Here is a 6,001-nt window from a genome sequence, read left to right on the forward strand (position 1 = left end):
TTTTGATTGAAGCAGTTAGTCTATTTACATTTAAAGTGATTATTGATAGGTACATAGTTATTGCCATTTTGTTATTTGTATTTCCGGTCTTCATTAGTTAGATTGGTTTAATCTTTCTTCTCTTTACAGAAGCCCTTTTAACATTTCCTGCATTGCTGGCTTGGTGGTAATGAATTCCTCTAGCTTATTTTTTCTGGGAAACTTTATTTATCCTTCAATTTTTAAATCATAGCCTTGCTGGATAAAGCAATCTAGGTTGTGCCTTTGTTTTCCATCACTTTCAATACATCCTGCCCCTCCTTTCTGGCCTGTGAAGTTTCTGTAGAAAAGCAATTTGATAGTCTTATAAGAGTTCCATCGTATGTAACCCGCTGTCTTTCTCTTGCTGCTTTTAGCATTCTCTCTTTGTCTTTAACCTTTGCCGTTTTAACTGCAATGTGTCTTGGTGTGGGCCTGTTTGGGTTCATCTTGGTTGGAACTCTGCACTTCCTGGGCTTGTATGTTGGTTTCCTTCACCAGGTTAGGGAAGTTTTTGGTCATTGTTATTTCAAATATGCTCTCGATCCCTTGCTCTCTCTCTTCACCTTCTGGTATTCCTATGATGCGCATGTTGTTGTGCTTGATGTTACCCCACAGGTCTCTTAATACATTTTCATTGTTTTTTATTCCTTTTTCTTTTTGTTGTTCCGCTTCGGTGATCTCTGCTAACTTGACTTCTAAATCGCTGATTCGATCCTCTGCCTCATTTAACCTGCTGGTGATTCCTTCAAGTGTGTTCTTTATTTCAGTTAATGTATTCTTTAGTTCTCACTAGTTGTGCTTTATGATTTCTACATCCTTCTTTATGTCATCACTAAGCTCCTTAAACATTCTTATCATCAGGGTTCTGAACTCAGTCTCTGATAAGTTGGTTACCTCTATTTCATTTGGTTCCAGTTGTGGAGGTTTCTTCGGTTCTTTTATTTGGGACATGTTTCTTTGTCTCCCCATTCTGGCTGACTCTCTGTGTTTGCTTCGATGTATTAGGTAGATCTCCTAGGGTTCTCAGTCTTTGATGGGTGGCCTTATGTAGTATGTGTTCTTTATATTTAACTTGCACCACTTCCCTATTCTCCTGTGAGTGTGCTCCAAAGGTGACCCCTGTGTATATTGTCCTGTTAAAGTTGATCTTTAATTGCTTTTGTCTTGTGAGTAGGTGGAATTGACTCCTAGGCTGACTAGTTGTGAGACTTGGCTCTGCCCACAGTGGATACTCTGCTGCATGAGGATGAACGCTCAAATGAGGCTTGGCCCCTATGGGCTCTTGTGCCTGTAGAGAATTCCCTCTGGGTGTGTCACTTGTAGGTCAAACCCGATAATGCTCTGGTGTGGTCTGGAGTGGGACTCTGGATGTGTTGAATCTTGTGTTTCTTGGGATGGACCCTTCAAACAATCCTCGTACAAGTCTCTTAGTTGTTCGTGTGATGACCAGAAAGTCCTTTGATGGGTTATAGATGCTGAATTTGTGGTAATTTCCAGACGAGAATTCAAGAAGACCACCTCGCTGCCACCATTCCTATGATCCCATCTAGCTTTGAGGAACCTTTTGTCACCTGCAATCTCAGGCATCATAGGGAGAGCCACACCTTACAAAGGCAGTAACCCATCAATCCCTCATTCTCCACTCGGGTATGTGTAGTTCAGCCAACACCACCAGGTCGCTCGTTCTGCAGTGGCATTCCAAGTGGCTTTCTCACAAGAAAAACACACTGCACAGAGCAGGCCATCAGTAACTTGGTCTGCACTGATAATGAAGGACAGTTATCACAATCAGCATGCTACGTGCCAGGTGATATTCCAAGCCTCCTACATGTATTAGTTCATTTAGCCCTCACCCAAAGTTAGTAGGTGGGTACTAGCATTTTGCACTGAATACAGATGAGGGGACTGAGGCCTGAGGCTTAGAAGGACTGAATAACATGTCCCAGGGGCCAGAGGGAAATGGTGATCAGGTTAGAATCCATAGACTCCTGCAATGCTCATGTTGAAAAAAACTTAAATGTTCTTAGTGCAATCTCTGAGGTAAGAGAGGCAGAAACATACATGTCTCCACAGGTGTGAAAACCTGCTCTTGTGCTAGGGGTCCACTCTCTCTGCATTTATTCACACTCTCACAAACGCGACTTCTTTTCCTGATGGCATCAAGGAAAAAAAATTTCATGACTGTCTTCCTAGCCGGTCATCGAAAAACAATTGTTCCCATCCTATCCCGGGTCTGGTGTCTTAAGTGACACCCAGGCTTCTCTCTAAACATCCCATTAATAAAACTGCCTGTGGCGGATCCAGTTGCATGGAAAGGGAACAGCAGTGTGCCTGGCACAGAGGCAGCGCTCCAGAAAGGCCATTGCTCTGCTGGCAGGGACTCATAACGGTCGCTAGGTGGCATCCAGGAACCAAGCCGTTTTTGGCAGGAGACCCACTCACCTTTCAGGTGCCCCAGCCTCACAGCTGGGCTGCCCTCTCCTGACTGACCCAAGCCTGGCCCTATGTCTCCCAGGAAATTGACGCTCTGGGTTACCCTCCATCTCCTCTTCTGGATGAAAACTTCACTTCCCCTCATGGGAGATGGCTTCTCCGCAAACCACCTGAATGAACCCGTGCTCACAGGGCCCGTGGATAAAGAGACGCGTGAAAAGCGGAACGGGGTGCCATGAAAAGAGGGCACTAGGGGAAAGGTTGGGAGACAAGTACCCCAACGTCTCAATGCCGATTTTAAATTGGATGCCATTGGCGAGGGCGCGGTTCAAGCGCGCTGTCCGGTGTAGGTGTCCCGGTTCTCAAAGGGCTCTGCCAGACTCAGAGGACCCTTCCCGGGAGGCCTGGCTGGGTCGCAGGGAGCCGCGGGAGACCGGGTCGGACAGGGGCCGGCCGCTGGTCGTTCCTACCCGCTCCCGCGCCCAGTGCAAGGACAGGGGCGCGCTGCCTCTCCCTCCTACTAGCGCTGGAACCGCGCAAGTCAGGGCTGGAGCCGACCGGTTGAGGTGGCATCTGGGTGCAAAGGACGGGGTCGGTCCTTCCATTCCCACAGCCCGCGGATGGCAGGGGGCCGGAGTCCCTCCGCTCCATCCATTCCCGCAGCCCACCGAGGGCCGCTTGCCCGGTAGCCGACACTCCTCCCCTTCTGCACCCTTGGAGGGACGGGGACCCGGTGCCCACCACTCCCTTTCTCGCGCGGCTGGGGGACCGGGGTCCGGATCCGCTCCCTCCTCCCCTGCCCGTCTACAGGTCCGTGCTGAAGACAGCCCGTCGGAGCCCAAGAATCCAAGCGAACCCTTCTCCCAGTGCCCACCGTGCCCGCGCCATCAGACGCCCGGGACTCACTGCCTGAGCGCCGCACGCTAGACGAGCTCTCCCGCTGGGTCTTGCTGCTGACTGTCGAGAAGATCCAGACCGCCTCGGTTTCACCCTGACCTCGGGCCACTAAGCCAGAACCTGTTTTTTCTTCCCTGTGGCGCCAGGGAGGGGCGCTCTGGGTCCTGCCTTTGGTGCAACCTCAGCCAGAAGCCACGAGGTGCAGGTGGGGGTGGGAGCTCTTGTGAATGTACTGTGACCCGGGTCAAGATTCTGTGCCCTTTGTGGGGGGAGAATTTCACCGGAGAGCTTGTTAAACACACAGGTTTGCGCCACACCCTGAAACGCTGAGGCGCTGACACTCACATGGGCTCCTATAAGGGCATTTTCATAAGTGTGCCTGGGTATTTGATGGCCCACTGTTGTTCTGAAATTCGCATTTGACCCTTTTGGAGACCTCAAACTTGCTGGAAGGAATGGAACGATAGAATGTTAAAATTAGTTAAATGTCTCAAAAATGTAAACAGTTACCCTATGACCCAGCAATTTCTCTCCCTAGTATACATCAAACACAGTTCAAAACATATGCCCACACAAGCAACTGTGCACAGATGTTCATGGGCCTTTATTCATAATTCCCAAATAGAGGAAACAGACACATGTCCATCTACCGATTATTAGATTTTAAAAGTGGTATATCCTTGCGATGGGGGAGGGTCCAGCCATATAAAAGAATGAAGCAGTGATGCCTTCCACAACATGGATGAGTCTTGAAAACATTGTGCTATGCGAGGAAAAACCAGTCAGAAAGTACTACACATTTTAGGGTCCATGCACAGGAAAGTACAAAACAGGCAAATTCCTAGAGCCAGAACTGAGATTAGTGGTTGCCAGGGCTGGTGGTGTTGCCGATAATGGTGATGATTGCTGATGGGTATCTTTCTTCTTTTGGGGGTGAGGAAAAGGGTCTGGAGTATGTAGTGATGTTGGCTGCAGGGTTCCAGGTATATATTACAAATCGCAAAGTTTCACATTGTAAAGGGTGATATCTGCTATATTAATTTCTTATCTAAATGAATAAATAAAGTCCTTTGGATCTTAATTGGTCTTTTTTCAAAAAGTATCTTGGCTATTTTGACATATCCTAGTTTACCTGGAAAGTTCAACTTTCTTCCTGATCATCTGAGATTCTCTCATAGTTGCTTTATACTCTGCTAAGAAGATTTGCCTGGCCTATTAGTAGAAAGTCAGCAGCTCCAGGAGCCCACAGTTCCCTGTGTGGTCCCATCATTGTTCCATGTATTCATTCATTGCAGACACCTGAGCTGGCTGTGAGCCAGGGTCCTTATGCTGGTCCTGGTGAGAGTCAGAGATACAATGAAACTGATGGTTGCCAGAGAGGCAGGAGTTTGGGGAGCTGGGTGAAAAAGGTGAAGGGATTAAGAAATACAAATTGGTAGTTTCAAAATAACCATGAGGATGTAAAGTACAGTGTAGGGAATATAGTGAATAATGTTGCAAAAACTATATATAGTGCCTAGTGGGTACTAGACTAATTGTGGGGGGGTTGTAGGTGGGAGGGATCACTGCATAAATTATATAAATGTCTAATCACTATGCTGTATACCTGAAGCTAATATAAAGTAATACTGAATGTTAACTGTAACCAAAAAAATAAATAGTTTTTAAAAATCAAAGCAGGCAGCCTCTGAAGGAGACAGGTTTCCCAAAAGGACCAGACCAGGCATGTACAACTGCCAAAAGGCATGGGGCATAAGGATCCCCAGCAAGAGTCCTTTCCGGGGATGTGGGACAGGGGATACCGTGTAGGATACTAATAGGAATGTGGACTCCGTGGGTAAGAACTTCTTTTCCAAGTTGAAGAATAAGCCATTTGTGACCACAATCCTGTCTCTTAGACACTCATCTCCCTGACATAAGCTCTGAGTTTTGCCAAGAAGCCTCCAAAGGAGGCATCCCTGGAGCTAATGTGCCCCTGCCTAGGATCTGTTCTATGTCTGCTAAGTGGCCCAGTAGCCTTGAACTCAAGCCTTGGGACACCAGAGCATCAGGAAGGGAGGCCGCATCATGATGGATTTCCTAGGACCGAACAGGGAGAGCCTAGTGACTTCCCCTACCCACCCCACACACACACTCACAGTGTCCTAGGGTACTGTGCCTGTTCTAAGTTTTTGACTCCTGGCAATTTCTAGGCACTTGTTCTTCTGAATTCTTATACTTTTTATTCTTCATTCGTATCTTTAGGTTCTTCCCCAAAGACAATAGTGTGATTAATCTGTCATTTGTTTCAAGTATCTTATTTCTTTATTTGGCTTATTACGAGATATTACCCTGTATACCATTGGCTTGTGAAATTCCCACAGTGAATTTGTGCTAAATAAATAGCTGAGATTCTAGAAGAGTTTTTAGTTTTGTTGAAACGTCACTACTCAAACTGAGGCTCTTGAATAGTCCTCACAAACTCTCAGTATTTACAGTCTAAATGTCCACTTACTATTGTTGGTTCTTCACACATTCTCAATGATGACCCCCCACACACAGGCCCCTCAGCTGCTGGGCTGCTGACTGTTTGCCAAGAACAACAGGTATAGAATGATGACATCCTGGCACAACTAATTTCATACTTATAGCAAAGCAACGTGTTTTTTTT

This window comes from Rhinolophus hipposideros, assembly GCF_964194185.1.
Source record: "Rhinolophus hipposideros genome assembly, chromosome: X".
Taxonomy (NCBI): Eukaryota; Metazoa; Chordata; class Mammalia; order Chiroptera; family Rhinolophidae; genus Rhinolophus; species Rhinolophus hipposideros.